General features: G+C 50.1%; 1 pseudogene; it reads right to left on the reverse strand.

Moving 5' to 3' along the window:
* Nucleotides 1-6,351: 6,351 nt before the first annotated feature.
* On the reverse strand, nt 6,352-16,787 carry LOC132589642 (uncharacterized; annotated as a pseudogene).
* Nucleotides 16,788-17,608: the final 821 nt, after the last annotated feature.

Here is a 17,608-nt window from a genome sequence, read left to right on the forward strand (position 1 = left end):
CCAGTTGCTGGAGGGCCTGATTGGAGCCCTCTGTGGGCTGCATCCGGCCCATGGGCCAAATGTTTGTCACCCCTGAGTTAAAGGGAGTATGGAGGATAATGCTTGTGACTTGCAAGCAAAGGCAATAAATAAGCTTTTATTTAATGTCTCCTACTGCAATTAATGGCTAGCTATATGCATGTGGTAACAGTTCACAAAAGATATCTTTTGAATTCTTTATATCAATATATAATTGTGAGTCAATTGTTCAAAACAAAAACCTTGTTGCTTGGGGGGGGGGCAACCAGAGATGTCTGAGATGATGCTATTATTTTGTTTCAAAGATTATTTGAGGACTATTTACAATAATTTTGCTTATTTTCACCTGCATTTATAAGAGGACCTTTCAAATCCAGGATCTTTTAGTAGTGTATATGATGGATCTGAATTCTGTAACTTCAGAATTAGGATGGACAGTAGACTCTGTTACGACAGTTGTTAATGAATTCACTATAAGAAAGCTTGCCATGATTGATTTTCCAAAGGAATTGGCTCCAGGTTTAGAAACTGAGTGGACCTTTAAAGGAGTCCTAGACGGGTATATTCAAAGTAAGTCCCATTTTATTCAATGGTATTTACTCTCAGAAAAATGTTCTTAGTATGTCTGAGCTTTGGTGAACCCATTTGAAAAGTATTCAGGGGTGGAATTCTAGCAGGGGCTCCTTTGCATGTTAGGCCACACCCCCTGATGTAGCCAATCCTCCAAGAGCTTACAAAAAAGAGCCCTGTAAGCTCTTGGAGGATCGGCTAGAATTCCACCCCTGAAAGTATTTAAAAGCTTCTGAAAATATAATCATACACTTTAGTCTAAGTCCTATCCTTTAAATATTAGTAATGCCAATCATTTGATGGCTCTATATATTGTAGCCATTTCATTTGTAAAGGTAATTAGATTTTACCTTTTCTCCCAGATTCTTTAAGGAGGATTTTCCTCAATTTTCCTTGCTTGTTACAATTTCCACTGTCCTCTATTTTTTTTTTTTGCTCTTCTTCTCATTGCTCTTTCATGCCCTACAGAAGCAGCACAAACCCCTTTATAGGTGCAGCGTTGCTTAGCAATGTCATGCATCTCTTGGTGTTGCTATCAGAGCTATGGTAACCTTGTTTGCATTGCTGAGAGTGCTACAACACTCTTTTCCTGTATGTTCAACCTTTCTTTCCCTAACACTTGTGATAAGAAATGATAAGACGAGAGCGCTTTCTTAGAATATTATTGTGTGATACATTTTGATTAAATCTTTATCTCTATAGTGAAGACCACCAAGATCTTGTTTCTGAAAGCTCAACAGCTTTTTATCTCTCAGTTTCAAAGATAAGCACTTTACTTTGGGCATAAAATACAGAATGGTGGCAGCAGCTGATAGGAGTTTGTAAAAAAAATAAAAATAAAAATCTCCTGCTATTATCTCATTCAGCTTTTGACAGTAAGATATTTAATTTCATGAGTCACTCCTTTGTCTTTGTCCCTGAGAGTTACAACAATTATCTTAATGAGATGTCAGGGTGTTTTGCTACAAGATGTCTTTATTGACAGGGCAATAGAATTTAGCAATTCTCAGTGCACTCAATTCAGATGTTAACATTAGCTTCATCAGGGCTTTTTTTGTAGCAGAAACTCCTCTGCATATTAGGCCATACCCCCCTGATGTAGCCAATCCTCCTGGAGTTTATAGTAGGCCCTGTACTAAGAGCCCTGTAAGCTCTTGGAAGATTGGCTACATCAGAGGTGTGTGGCCTAATAAGCAAAGAAGTTTCTGCTACAAAAAAAGCCCTGAGCTTCCAGGGCACTCCCCCAAACCTGCCTCTTCTTCTGAAGTGACTTTGTTTTTAGAAAAATCTCTCTGAAACTCATTCTGAGCCAAAATGGGAGTGGAAAGTGGGCGGTCTGCAACTTTTTCATACATTCCCAGGGTTCTCTCTTTCCACCCCCACACTTGCATGCATCTATCTGTTTGTGTGTTCTTCAGTTTGCAAGCACTCCTAATGCCCATGTTCAATTGCCTGTACCTTCTACATACCCCTTCCTCAACAGCCCTTGCTGGTGTATGCAGTTGGGAGTGCTGTTGCCATTGCCATCAGGAATGCCAGCACTGTGTACCACCCACACTGAGCCCTGGAAGCTGCTCTACCTCAAAATATGCTGACACATTTAGTAGGCTCTTCCTTCAGCTGCTACTACTGGAACCCTGCCTCAAGCTACAACCAAGCTTGCTTGATTTCAAGAAAATCTTTTGACAGCTATTTTTCATACTTTTCCTTGGCTGAAACACTGGGAAATTGCTGTGAAAGGTAGCAGAGAATTGTACTGCAGTTAATGAATTAATTTCAAGGTATATGAAGTTTATACAAGCTTTTCTGCAGTTATTCCAAAAAGGATATTTATGAGGGGCTTGAAGCTTTTTACTGGCTGTGTTTCCCATGCCTTTAAAACCAACCTGTTGTGCAGATATTTAGCCAGTGAACTTCTTTCATCCTTTTAAATATCTACAGGAGGAGTTTAGTTTTGGTTTCAGACAGCTGTTAAAAGCAGGAACAGTAAAATGGTGCCAAGTTCATAGTGCCATCACTCCTAGCGCTGTTGAGATATACAGCAGTAATCTCCAATAATCTCTTTCTGCCCCACATCTCTCACTCACACAGAAATCTCACAGAAAGGCCAGCTGGCTACAACTGGGAGTGCCAACTTTTCATTGGTAGAGCTCCTATGTCTGCAATAACAGTATGATGAACAGAAAAGTTTCATCCAGTAAAAATGGAAGGAAAGAAAGAAAGAGAAAGTGAAAGAAAGAAGGGGAAAGAATAAAATGAAAGAAAAGGAAAAGAAAGGAAAAGAAAAGAAAAAGAAAAGAAAAGAAAGACATGAAAAAAGAACATAAGAGAAGCCATGTTGGATCAAGCCAGTGGACCATCCAATTCAAAATTCTCTCACACAATGCCCCAAAAGCACCAGAATGTCCACCAGTGGGGCCAGGCACTAGAAGTCCTCCCACTGTTGCTTCCCCCCCCCCCCCCGCCCAGCACCAAGAATACAGAGCATCACTTGCAGGGAAAGAAAGAAAGGGAATAAAGAAAAAAAAAGGCCTTACTCACCATTAGATGACCCCAGCCAGCAACAATTCTGCCCAGGGGGTGTTTGGTAAAAAAAAAAAAAAAAGCTACTGGAATGCCTACTCCCTGTCCCTCCCGGCCTTCTTTGCCACCCAGACCTCCTGGGGAAATCTCCCCAAAAGAACATACTGCAAGGCACATGAAAGCTCATACCTTGGGGAACACTTCATGAGTCTAAAATGCCAGTGGACTCCAGCTTTCCTCTCAAACACGGCGCGGGGGAGAGAAGGAAGGAGAGGCAGCCCAGCTCCTCTCTGCACAACACAGAGATAGGGGAAGGAAGGAAGTCCAACAGAGCTCAGGCTTTGCAGCCTGTGTCAGTCTTTCAAGGCTAGTTTTTCTCTGCACAACACAGACACAGGGGAAGGAAGGAAGCCAAATGGAACTCAGGCTTTGCAGTCTGTGTCAGTCTTCAAGGCTAGCTTTTCTCTGCACAACAGAGAGATGGGGGAAGGAAGGAAGCCAAACGGAGCTCAGGCTTTGAAGCCTGTGTCAGTCTTCAAGCCTAGCTTTTCTCTGCACAACAGAGAGACAGGTAGGGTTGCCAAGTCCAATTCAAGAAATATCTGGGAACTTTGGGGGTGTAGCTAAATGACTTTGGGGGTGGAGCCAGGCGCAAGGGTGTGACAAGCATAATTGAACTCCAAAGGGAGTTCTGGCCATCACATTTCAAGGGACCACACACCTGTTAAATGCCTTCCATCCATAGGAAATAATGGATAGGGGCACCTTATTTTGGGGCTCATAGAATTGGCCCCTTCATCCAATCTTTTTGAAACTTGAAGGGTGTTTTTAGGAGAAGCACTAGATGATATAGTACAAACTTGGTGCCTCTACCTCAAATAACAGCCCCCTCAGAGCCCCAGATACCTGCAGATCAATTCTCCATTATTTCCTATGGGAATAAGTCTCCATAGGGAATAATAGTTCCCAGCAGACATTTTCCTCCCTTCCTCCCGCTTTCTGATGATCCTGAAGCATGAGGTAGGCCTCCAAACTGGGGGATCCCCTGCCCCCACCTGGGGATTGGTAACCCTAGAGACCGGGGAGGGAAGGAAGGAAGCCAAACGGAGCTCAGACTTTGCAGCCTGTGTCAGTCTTCAAGCCTAGCTTTTCTCTGCACAACAGAGAGGTGGGGGAAAGAAGCAGAGCAGAGCTCAGGCTTTGCTGGGGGCAGGCTAGCTTTGGCTTTTCTTGTGACCCAGTATTGAGGCGTCTGTGGCCCAATACCGGTTGCGACCCTGCAAATGGGAAATGCTGAAATAGATTATTACCAAAAATATTGTCCCTTTCAATAGGGGCATTCCCACAGGCCTTGAAGGAGGCAGTGGTCTGTCCTCTCCTGAAGAAACCATCTTTGGACCCTACGGTCCTAGCAAACTATCGCCCAGTGTCAAAATTGCCATTCCTGGGCAAGGTAGTGGCAAGGGCTATGGCAACAAGGTAAGAGACATTCAGAAGTGGTTTGCCACTGCCTGCCTCTGCATAGCAACCATGGTATTTTCCCACCCCTACATGCCCTGCTTACATGTGCTTTGTGGAGGACATAGCCAGACTGCACCACAGCATGAGCAACCCTTAATATCACTGGGCACTTGTGACACTGGCACACTTTGGAAACTCTGTGCCAGGCTTTGCACACAAAATGGAGTCTAGCAGCACTTTGTACAACCTGCTCCAGCTCCAAACATGTTGTGAGTGTGACCTCCTAGACTCAGCAGCACATACAATCCTTTAGCAATGCAGATAAGTATGCCTCCATCTCTTTATCTCTGGCTAAGGTGTGGTCACTGGGCTTTGGGAGAAAGCAAGCACCTAACTAAACTAATCATCTTCTCAGCCTCCATGAAATGCATAGACTAAAAAAAGTCTATCCACGTGAATTTCTGTCCTCTCATCTAAACTTTTTGTCTCTGTCAATATCACCTCTGGTTGTGTCAATAACCTAACAATATTTCCTGTTAATATCTCAAATTTCAATTTCTGATTCTCCCTGCCTCCATCCCAGAAACTTCCTGCCCCCAACCAACTAATCTAATCACCTTGCCCATCCTCTATTCTTCTCCCATCACCTTTCTGGAAATGGCTATTAGCACCTAGTAGTTATATTCAAGCCAGTCACCCTGGCTTCCCGAGACCCTTTGTTTGTCTCAGCAAAACCCATCAATTTACTCCTGCACTCATTGTCTCACAATTCCATAATTCAATCTTACATTATCCTAAGGAACATCCTGACCACCTATGCCCAGCCTCAGGATATGGTTTTGCCTATTTAAGGAAGCACTTTGGACATGCTCAGTGTGTTCAGTCTTGGCACCTTCAGATGTGCACTCCCAACTCTGTTTGGGTACCTCCACAGTAAAGTGGTGGTCATTCTACTGTTTTTCTCTGCAAACTTCTACACTCTGGACAGGTAGCTATCAACCCCCCCCCCCCCACACACACACACTGTAACGTACTCCAAGCGGAGACGAGAGTAGGGCAACATAGTTTATTAGGAGCACGTTGCAAGAGTGCCAGCACGCGGGCCGGGCCCCGCTTATGTACATTACCCGGTTCAGCCTCCTGTACAGGTCGGGCCAATCCTGGCCTGTCAAACTTCCCGCCGTGGATGTAGTAGGCGGGGATTCCGCGCCCCGCGCTAGAGATGCCTGGGATACCCAGCCGCCTCTGCGCGTGGGCGCGTATTTCAGCCAATACATTACACTCCTCCCCCCCTAGTTAACGAACATAGTCTTTAAGATACGCGGGCGGTCGGCTCTCCCTGGTGGACCGTCTGGGAAGGTCCTGTGGGGGGGGCGCTGCTTCCCTGGCGGGCACGTCTGGGGGTTGTGGTGCCGCCAGAGGCGGTGGGTTTGGTTCCTCGGGCCGGTCGGGCTCGGTGGGCCCCTGCACTTTGGGCGGCGGCCCTGCTGTCGTTGGGGGCGCTTCGTCTGGCCGGCCTCTGGTTGGCTCCGCCTCCTCTATGTCTGCCGGGTCCTCGGGCAGCGTCCGGCGGCGTAGCTGGTCGATGTGCCGCCGTAGGACCTGGCCCCCCTCGGTCGATATGTCGTAGTGGCGGGACCCCGTTACTCGTAACACTCTGCCCGCCACCCATTCGGGTCCCCTCGCGTAGTTCCGGGCATAAACTGGGTCGCCTGCGAAGAACCCCCTTGCCGCGTCCCGGACCTCGGGACTTCCGCTGGGGTCAGCGGTCCTGTCGGGGTGTAGTCGGTCCAGCCGTGTTATGAGTTTGCGCCCCATGAGGAGCTCTGCCGGGCTGACCCCGGTGGCCGGGTTGGGGGTGACCCGGTTGTCGAAAAGGAACGCAGCTAGTCTGTGGTCCCAGTCTCCCTGAACGATGCGGCTTAAGGCTTCCTTGGTTGTGCGGACCATCCGCTCCGCCTGGCCGTTGGTGGCCGGGTGAAAGGGGGCGGAGCGAATGTGTTTAATCAGGTATCTATTGAGGAACCCTTGGAAGTCCGCCGCTGTGAATGCTGTCCCGTTATCCGAGACTATGGTATCCGGAATACCGTGTGTGCACAAGACCCTGCGCAGCACTTTGATGGCGGCGGCCGCTGAGGTGGACCCTACGGGAATGACCTCCAGCCATTTGGAATAGGCGTCCACAATGATCATGAAGATTTGACCCTGGAATGGCCCCGCAAAATCGATGTGGAACCTCGACCAGGGCTTCCGGGTGGACTCCCAGCGTGTGGCGGGGGCGCTGGGGGGCGCAGGCCTTGACTCCTGACATGTTTGACACCTGCGCACCCACGTCTCAATCTCCCCGTCCATTCCCGGCCACCAGACGTAGCTCCTGGCTAACGCCTTCATTCGGACTATGCCGGGATGGGTCTCGTGTAGAGATTCCAGGACTCGCTTTTGCAGCGGAGGCGGGACCACCACCCTGCTTCCCCATAATAGGCACCCCTTGTGCGCGGCTAGTTCCTCCCTCCTGGTCGTGTATGGTTTGAATTCTTCCCCCATGTTTCCCTCCGGCCAGCCCCTCATCACCCAGTCGAGCACCCTAGCCAGTGTTTTGTGTTTCTGTGTTGCCTTGGCGACCTCCGCCGCGTGGAGGGGCTGCTCCGGGAGGCTCTCTATCATCATGACCTGGTGTGCGGGGGCGGGGTCTGGGCCTACTTCTGGGAGCGGCAAGCGGCTGAGCGCATCCGCGTGGCCCATGGCCTTGCCTGCCCTGTGCACCAGTGTGTACGTGTAGGAGTTGAGGAATTGGTTCCACCTCAACACGCGCTGTGAGAGAATTTGGGGGGTTTGCCGGTCAGGGGCCAACAGGCCTAGGAGAGGCTTGTGGTCGGTGGCAATAGTGAACCTCCGCCCGTACAGATATTCGTGGAACTTGCGGACCCCCGCCACGATTGCCAGTGCCTCTTTGTCTATTTGCACGTAGTTGCGCTCGGCTGGTGTCAGTGTGCGGGAGTAGTATGCGACTGGTACCTCCCTCCCGTCGGGTAGTTGGTGCCCCAGGACTGCTCCCACCCCGTATGGCGACGCATTGCCTGCCAGGATGACGGGGAGGCCCTCGTCAAAATGGTGGAGCACCGCATTAGACACCAACACATCCTTAACTGCCTGAAACGCGGCCGCTTGGCGTTTGCCCCAAACCCAAGGTGCTTTTTTGTCCAGCAGGCGGTGCAGGGGCTCTGCTAGGGCCGCCTTGTGGGGGAGAAATGAATGGTAAAAGTTAAGCACCCCCAAGAAGCTTTGTAGCTCCGCTTTGCAGGTGGGGGCTAGCGCTTGCACAATGGCTCGGGTCTTCTCTTCCGTTGGGTGGATTCCCGCTGCGTCTACGGCGAACCCCAGGAACTCCACCCGTGGGACCCCCAACAGGCATTTCTCCCTCTTGACTTTGAGCCCCGCTGCCTGGAACCGGCGGAGTACCTCTTTTAGGCGGTTGCCGAATTCTTCGGGGTCCGGGGCGGCGACTAGCACGTCATCAAAAAACGGCTGGACTCCCGGGATCCCTTTCAGAAGAGCGTCCATTATACTCTGGAAGATCCCGGGAGCGACGCTAACCCCGAATTGGAGCCTCCTCACCCTGAAGGCCCCCCTGTGTGTCACTATCGTTTGGGCTTCCGCCGTCTTAGCATCTACCGGGAGCTGTTGGTAGGCCTGTGCCAGGTCCAGCTTCCCAAAGATCTTGGACCCCGCTAGGGCAGCCAGAACGTGGCTTACCACCGGCACTGGGTAGGGGTTATCCTGCAGTGCCTTGTTTATCGTGCATTTATAGTCTGCACAGATCTGCACCTCCCCGTTTGGCTTGATGGGGGTTACGATGGGGGTCTCCCAGGTGGCATAGTCCACCGGCTCCAGGACTCCCTGGGCTGTGAGGCGGTCTAGTTCGGCCTCTATTTTTGGCTTTAAAGCGAACGGGACCCTCCTCGCCTTGAGCCGAATCGGCCGGACCGTGGGGTCTAGCGGTAGGGAGATGGCCGGCCCTTTGTAGCTCCCTAGAGACCCATCGAACACGTCAGGGAACTCTTGGCATATCTCCCCGAACCCCCTGGGTGTTAGGGTTTGCCCCACCCCCTCCACCCGGATCCCCAAGGGTTTGAACCACGCCAGTCCCAGCAGGGTGGCAAGCTGGCGCTTTACCAGGATGTCCAGCGGGCCGTAGAAGGACCCCCGCTCGACTTGCACCCGCGCCCACCCCGCGATTTGCACCGGATTCTTTTGAAAGTCCCGGAGTATGAAGTTCGCCGGCCTTATTTGCAGCCGCTGGGGGGGCACAGCTTCCTCAGGGTTTCCTCCGCTATAATGGAGATGGAGGAACCAGAGTCCACTTCCATTTGGCAGGGGTTCCCCTCGATGAGGACCGCCATTTTGATTTTATCGGGGGTGGAGAGGGGCAAGTTCAGTACCTGCAGGGACGTGGAGTCCGTGGAATGGAACTCCGCCGACTCGTGATGCGTGGTCGGCCTCCGGCGGTTGGGCTTGGCTCGGCAAGCCCTCGCAATGTGGCCCGTTTTTCCGCAGCTCCGGCAGTCCCAGTTCCGGTATCGGCAGTCCCGCCTGTCGTGGGGGTCGCCGCAGCTGGCGCACTTGGTGGCCGGAACCCTCTCCGTCGGTGGGGGTCGTTCGGCCGCTCGGGGGCATTGGGCGGCTCTGCTGGGTGGCCCGGCTGGGCGGCGCAGCTGGTGGGCTTCTTCCTCCTCTGGGCAGTCGTGGTCCAGCTCCTCGTGGTGGGCGGCTTCTGTCCGGGCCTTGGGGAAGGTCCTGGAGGTCCTCTCGAACGCCACCGCCTCGCTGAAGGCGCTCTGGAGGGTGAGCTCTTCTTTGGCGAAGAGCTTCTGCTGGAGCCTCTCGTCGCGGAGGCCTCACGTGAATCGGTCGGCCAGGGTGTCTTCCAGCTGGGGGAAGTTGCAGTTCCCGGCGATTTTGCGGAGAGCCGCCAGGTAGTCGGCGGCCGATTCCCCCACGGCCTGGTCTCTTCTGTGGAACAGGAACCGACGGGTCACCCGCGAAGGCTGTGGCGAGAAATGGCCGGTGAGGAGCCTGATGATCTCCTCGTAGGACTTCTCCGTGAGGCGGGCGGGAGCCGAGAGACCCTTGGCGATCTCGAACGTGGCTGGCCCGCAGATGCTCAGGAGAACGTCCCTCTTTGAGCCTGCGTCGGTGACCTTGTTGGCCCTTAGGTAGAACTCGACCCGCTCCGCGTAGGACTCCCAGGCCTCGGGATTGGCGGGGTCGAATGTCTCGATGTAGCCGGTGGTTCCGTTCTGTGTGGCCATGGCGGCGGCGGTCAGGCCTTGTGGTTGCCCTAGATCTCCGTGGTAGCCGCTGAGGCTAAGATCCCATCCTCGTCGCCAGTGTAACGTACTCGAAGCGGAGACGAGAGTAGGGCAACATAGTTTATTAGGAGCACGTTGCAAGAGTGCCAGCACGCGGGCGGGGCCCCGCTTATGTACATTACCCGGTTCAGCCTCCTGTACAGGTCGGGCCAATCCTGGCCTGTCAAACTTCCCGCCGTGGATGTAGTAGGCGGGGATTCCGCGCCCCGCGCTAGAGATGCCTGGGATACCCAGCCGCCTCTGCGCGTGGGCGCGTATTTCAGCCAATACATTACACACACACAATTTTAACTCCTATCCACTCTGCTAACAACTATCTTTCTGGTGTTCTTTAAATTCTGCTTGTGTGTGTATTTTTAAAAATCATTATTTTATTTTATTTTATTTCAATAAAATTCCTTTCTTCATCCAATTGGTTTGGTCATTTCAAAATATATCTCTCTGAACTAGTACTGGTATACACTTCATGGTAATCCTGCTCTTAAAGAGCTCTGCCTAGGTTTGCCTCTACTAATTCCCCCATAAAAAGAGGATACACCTCCCCAGCATTTCTGGTAACATAATTCCTTGGTAATCTCCCAGTCTCATGAAAAGTTCTGGTGAGACTGAAACTTTGCACAATGTTTTGTGTGATCAATTTCGGGCTATCAGACAGGGCGGCTAACAACATTTTTTTATTTTTATTTTTTATTTTTAAATATAAAAAAGTCCCTTGGTGTGTGCGCTCAAGCAGAGAAGTGCACAAGCACTCCTTGGAGCAGGGTTAGGAAACCCTAACGTGCTGGAAATGGGTTGGCATGATCACACTGCTCTTCCACTTATGAGTCACATCTGGGTGTTCAGATGACCAGTGAATATGCGGCCTAAATGCGATTCAGGGGGAAACTATTGGGAAGATCCAGGTGGCTTTTTAATCTGGATAAGAGTCTTCTGGAGATGGGGTGAGAATGGGTGTGGCTCAGAGGGCAGATGTGCTCATGTGATGTTGCACATTTAATCTGAATGGGAGGCGTAGCTAGGTTGGGCCAAATCTCTCTCTCTCTCCCTTACACATACACACACAAAAAGAGAGAGAAGGTAAGAGTCAATTAAAGCCAAATAGATAGTATTCTTTTCTGAGAACACAGTTTTAATTAAACTAATTGCTAAGGGACAAACACACCATGACACACCTATATAGGAATGGCATCTCCTACTGTACCATTTGCACTGGAAAGATTTAAGCATTTACTCAGTTTTCCTCTTTAAGTTATAGTTTGTATCTGCTTTCAAAACAGAAGAGTAAAAAAAAAATCACTGGCTTTACACATACCCTTCTTTTACGCTTCCCAGAAGCATCTGCTACATGGCTGCGTGAACTTTGAAGTTTACCAACCATGGCTGACCCCACCTACCAAATGAATCAACATCTTTCTTCCCTTCCCATTCTTTTTTAAAAATTATTTTTGTCTACTGGGAGCAGGGACATCCTTACCAGTGGAAAAAGTGGGTAGAGAGGGATATATGTTCCTAATCAAATTAGAAACTAAGAGTTGAATATTATCTCTGTCTAAGAGTTGAATATTATCTCTGTCTGTTTGTATGCTTTGCACCCCAACTAATTAAATTCTCAAACCAAAGATATTCATCAAAACTACTGTTTCGGGTCATTACTGTGATTTTCTAAATCAGCAATCCAGGATTTTCAGTGAAAGAAAACTACACTCCCTGAAGAACTTTGTGGCTGATTCTACATTCAGGTTTGATGAGCACTGAAACCGCCTGCTAGAGATCCACGTCATTCAAAATGTGTCCACAATTAAAAATTTGCTCCTCACCTTTTGCGGAGTTTTACATCTATATTTGAAAAAGAAGGAAGAAAGACTGCAGGCCCTCACCCCTCCCGGAGGCTGGAGATTCAATTCAGCTGTCTCTTGAGATTGCCCAGTCATAGGTGTGTGTGTGGGTGTGTGTGTGTGTGTGTGTGGGGGGGGTTGAAATCCCAGTCAAGGTGCTACTGTCACACACATACCCTCAACCACCCCCAAACAGGCTTTGCTTTGGCTCTGGTTGGAACTGGGCTTTTATTCCAGGAGTTGGGGTGGGGGGAGGAGAAGCGGGCAGAGCTGCCAACAATCTGGAGCAGGGGAGAGATGCTGCCCCTGGCAAGGACTCCAGGCCCCCGCAGCAGCATTACAACCACACACTGCCTCTTTCTCCTTGCAAGGCAAGTTGAGCTCAGAGGAGAAGGTACCCTGTTCAGCTGCTCTCACCTGAAGGTGAGAGCGTCCAGGTGGGCTGGGCACACTCTTCTCCTATGAGCTTTGAGGAGAAGAATGCACCCTGCTCAGCTGCTCTTGCTTTCAAGGTGAGAGCAGCTGGGCGGAGTGCGTTCTCCTCCAAGCTCAGCTTCCCTTGTGAGGAAAGCCAGGCTCGGTGGAGAGTGCTGCTGATGCGCTGTCCAGCCATTCTCAGCTGAGAGCGGTGGGGTGCCCCATAGGCAAGGTGGTGCCCCAGGCAGCTGCCTACCTTGCCTACTCCCATGCACTGGCCATGGGTCCTGCCACTCCAGGCAAGGACCCCTGCCCCTTGCAGCAGTGCACACAATGCTGCTGTGCACCACCTCTATCACCTGCCAGAACCCAGGCAGGTGAAGGGGGCGGTGGGGCACTCTCCACCTCTGAGCAGTGTACATGTCATCGCTGCCTCTTTTGACTACACAGGACCTGGGCAGACCCAGTGCTAGGGCTTTGGGCACCCCATCTGGCACCTGCCCTATGCCTCCCCAACTGTGCCTGCCACACTGCCGCACTCCAACCCATGGGGAGAGCAGGCTATATGACATGGAAGGAGGGCTGGTGGGCTCTGGCTGAGCCAGGCCTATGCAGTGTAGTCTTGGAGGCATAGAGCACCTCTGAGAGCGCACTGCAGAGGCATTCGCCTCTGAATCACTCTGTGTCATGTTCTCAGGGTGCAGGCAGGCAGGAGTCCAAAGCCAGTCCAAAGTCAAAGTCCAGGAAGTCAAGCAGGAGTCAGGTCACCAATGCAGAATCACAAACTGGAATCAGAAGTCAATGTCCAAAAGCCAAAAGGTCAGGGTGCCAAGGAATTCAAGCAGGTCAGGATCAGGAAGGAGCATGGATGCAAGCCAGAGAATAGACTTGTTGCTTCCACAAGGTTACCAGGTCCTGGGTAGGAGCTATATGGGAATCTCAATCAGCCTGCTCCCTGGGTGGCAGTGACTCTGCTAGAACTCAGGGCTGAGAGACCTGAAGCATTGGCGTGCCTCATGTCTTTGCTCTGAAAGTTCTTTCCGGAGCCTGCTTCGAACTCTTGAGATGGGAGGAGGAGAGCTTGGAGGAGATTGATCAACAGCTGACACTGGTGTCTGGAGAGTGATTGATGGGCCAGCTGCTGTTTGTTCAGCTGAGGAACTGGCTGGCAACTCTTCCAAGTCTGTTAACCCTTCTAGCTCCTCCTTGTCAGGGCTCATGACACTCTGCCTGGCTGCTGGTAGGGTGCATTCTTGCCCAGTTTGGAGGAGAGTATACACTGACACACCTCTGAGCAACACACCTAGCGACTTCCTGAATCAGTGCTCTTGCAAGGACAGGGCTTTGGGGAGGAATTTGAAAACTCTAGACTTACAGCTTTAGATTTGAATCTGCAGAAAACTCAGTTCAAAAGGGGTTTTGTAAAGTGAAGAGCAACTCCATGGTAAAAATGCTGTGAACTACTAAAAAAAATCCAACGCAAGACAGAAGTGATGGCTGTATGCAATGTAAACTAACACTTTTTAAAGCACACTGAAAGAGAATATTCTGCCTGGTGTAAGATCAGCATGTCTTGTTTTTGTGCTTTGGTGCTGCTACAGATTGGGCTCATGTTTCCCTTGATTTTACTGATTTCTCAAGCACTGGCATATCTCCCTTACAATCAAATCCTTGCAAGGGAGGAACACAGACTGCTCCCATCCAATTGCCACAGAAAGCTGCAGTTCTCTTTCCCTCCTTCCTTTGTGAGAGGCAGAGCCCTTTTGTTCTTCTGTGTCTTTGGAAAATAGAGATATGGGGCAAATTGTTCAAGGGCCCATGACATTTATCCCCTAGTTCCAATTCATGTGAAACCTGATTCTTTAGAAGACAGGCAGAATTCCCCCTCCCCCCCCACCAATTGCAATCTTGGTGTCATTTGGTTGAAAAATAACCGCTCCTGCCCCCCTGAAAAATTTCCTATAGGGCATAATGTCAGGATGTACTGAAAGATAAGAATGCCTACTGGGAACAGGAGAAGGCCCATTTAATATAATGAGAGCCAAGAATGACTGCTGACTTACGTAGGCTCAATTGATATGCAGTACAGTACACAAAAGTTGCAATGAAAATGTGGAATGGCTTATGAGAAACCTGCCCTGGGACTGAAATGACAGACTCCAGAGCACTGATTTCACTCCCAGGGGCTGTCATTCTACTCCCAGGGACCATCATTCCACTCTAGAGGGTGTCATTCCAGACCCAGTGGAGGTTTCTTGTAATCCATTCTGCATTTTTTTGCAACTTATGTGCTATAAAATATTTCAATGGAGCCTGAGTCCATTGGCATTCCTGGTTCAATTATATCCAGTGGACCTTCAGGACTTTTCTATGGTTCCCAAAGGGCATTTCTGTCATTCTTTTTAGTAGATCAACAGAAAAGGATTGGCGGGGGCGGGGGTTACATGTGAAGGGAAACCAACAGTCATAGCAAGGAAAGCTGGCATAATGCTGAATTTTTAGTGAAACAGTTTTTTTTTCTTAGAAAACGCTGACAGGATTTTCTGATTCAGCAGGGTTCTTCCTATGTTCTTATGTTCAACCGGCTTGAAAATTATGGTATCTTTAGATTACAGGGAGGACTGTTTTATGAGCAAATTTGCTGCCATTATCTCTATAAGCAGATGCTCCAGACCCTCATATACATTCCCCATTGAAAATAATGGTTCTAAACTCTGGAACTATATGAACTTGCAGGGCTTTTTTTTTGTAGCAGGGACTCCTTTGCATATTAGGCTACCCCTTTGATGTAGCCAATCCGCTAAGACAGGGGTGGCCAACAGTAGCTCTCCAGATGTTTTTTGCCTACAACTCCCATCAGCTCCAGCCATTGGTCAAGCTGGCTGGGGCTGATGGTAGGCAAAAACATCTGGAGAGCTACCGTTGGCCACCCCTGCTCTAAGAGTTTACAGGGCTCTTCTTACAAAGCCTACTGTAAGCTCTTGGAGGATTGGCTACATCAGGGGGGATGTAGCCTAATATGCAAAGGAGCTCCTGCTACAAAGGAGCTCTGTGAACTTGAATCCTGAACCAGTAATGTTCCACCCCAAAATAAGCAATTATGGTTTTATAAAAATCACTCTCAAAGCCTGGATCCAAAATTACAACTTTTTTTCTCATTTCATACCCCTAACTATAACCCGCCTTCAAATCTCACAGCTTTCTCTCATTGATTTTAGTCAAGTGCAGGTCTCATTTGGGGACAGAGTTCCCCAGAGCACAGCTCTGGAAGCTCTAATCAGGCCCCCAAGCAAATGGCCATTGCTTGCTTCCTTCTCCCTCTCTCCTGCTTGTTGTTGCCAATTTTGTATTTTTCCCTGCGATGAGGCAGCCGAGAAAAGCAGCCTTTTGCTCTTTCACTCTTCCCTCTTCCTCTTCCCAAAGCCAATGAAGGAGCTTGGCCCTGTAGCTCTGCTATGTGATTGAGTTTGTCAAGATTGCCAGGCATTTTCAATCACACTGCAGAGCTACTGAGCCAAGCCTCTCTTCCTTCCATTCACTGAGGTTCCTCTCCTTCCTCGTCCCCTTGGAAGGGCAGGAAAGAGAGAGAGTTTCCTTTGTCTAGTTCCCTCTATCAACTGCATGGGAGAGATACAAAGAAAGCACTTCTAAGTCCAGCAAAGTTTTATTCAAGGTATGAACTTTTTGCTTTGCTGCACAAAGAGAGAAAGTGTGTTTTGTTGGCTTGTTATGTCTGGGCTTTTTGGGTGCAACTGGGTTTGCCTTCCCCCTTTCACTGTATTAATGCCTTCATGATCCATGCCTTCATTTTCCAGAAGAGGAATAACAACAAGTCAGGATTAGGCTGAGAGTGTGTGTCCAGACCAAGTTCACCCAGCACATTTCATTAATTTTCTTTCACATTTTCCTTTGATTGACTGTGGATTTTGAACTTAGACTTCCCAGATAGTAGGCTGATATTGACCACTATTCAGCCGTTTCTCTATTCTTGCACTGCCTAATAGGATAATTTCTCTCGGGAAGACTACAGTTTTATAGACAAACACATAGCCCTCAGTCTGTGTCATGGTTTCTTCACATGTTCTTGACCAACACATGAAGTAGTTTATGTACAAAAGCTTGCAATGTCCAGCCGTTTCATGTTTTCCCCTGGGTCCCAGGGCACTGAGCGCTGAACATGTGTATTATATAGTGGGTTTAAAGCATTGCAGAGACGAGATCATAGTGAGGACAGTGCTTTATTAGGAACAGCATGGTGATGGCTGCTTCTACAAAAGACAAAAGGCACATACATAACATCCCTCCCCGCTAAGTTCGCAGGACCTATTGTATGTAGTCCTGTAGGTACGCTGGCTTGCTCCGCTTGCGTGTTGACCTTCTTATGGGGCTGCAGGTGGGGAGGTTGTGGCGTTGGGTGCAGCGGGCTGGGGGCCTGGTAGCATTGGAGCCTTGGCCAGTGGTTCGGGGTCTTCCTGATGCTCGGCTTCGGCGGGATGTTCCGATTCCCCTTGCGGCACGGGTGTTTGTTGAGCTGCGGCCGCCGGGGCAGTCGCTTCTTCCAGCTCCACCTCCGGACTGTCGGTCGGTGAGGCATCGGGGCTTGCTGCCCTGCCCTCTGGTGCCTTGCGGGGCTATAACTGGTCCATGCGTTGCCTCATTGTGAATCCGTTTTCTGAGGTGACCTCATACATTACAGCCCCCAGTATCCTGGAGACTCGGGCCGATATCCATGCTGCTCCCCCTCCAAAGTTGATAGCGAACACCAGGTGTTGAACCCTCTGGGTGCCCGGACCATCTCCGGTACCTCCTGTAGGTTTGGGTCCCGGTCCGGGTGCATGCGGTCAATATGTTAAGCCTCCTACCCATGAGCAGTTCCGCTGGGCTTTGGCCGATTACCATACTAGGGGTGTTGTGTTGGGTGAGCAGGCATTCGGCTTGGCGGCTTCCCAGTCGCCTGGAAGATGCAGCGGAGTGATTCTTTGGTAGCCCGCTTGGCCATTTGTGGCGGGATGGAAGGGGGCTGACCTTATATGCTTTATTATATTTTGGCCACAAAAGTCTTGGAACTCAGCCAAAGTGAATGCCGTCCCATTGTCTGAGACAAGGTGTCTGGCAACCCGTGTGTGGTGAAAACCTTTCAGAGTGCCCCTAGTACTGCACAATCTAAATGCAGGTGGGACCAGGGGTTTCATGTGTGTTCCCACTGTTGACCTGGGTCTCTTGGCGGAGCTGGCTGAGTCTCCTGGCATGGCTGGCAATGAGCTACCCGGGACTCAATGGCATCATCGATCCCTGGCCACCAGACATAACTGCGGGCTAGTGCCTTCACTCGCACAATACCGGGGTGTGTCTTGTGTAGTGCATTGAGGACCCGCTGCCTTAAAACCGGGGGGTACCACCACCCTGTTTCCCCAC

This window comes from Heteronotia binoei, chromosome 21 (assembly GCF_032191835.1).
Source record: "Heteronotia binoei isolate CCM8104 ecotype False Entrance Well chromosome 21, APGP_CSIRO_Hbin_v1, whole genome shotgun sequence".
In the NCBI taxonomy this organism is placed as follows: Eukaryota; Metazoa; Chordata; class Lepidosauria; order Squamata; family Gekkonidae; genus Heteronotia; species Heteronotia binoei.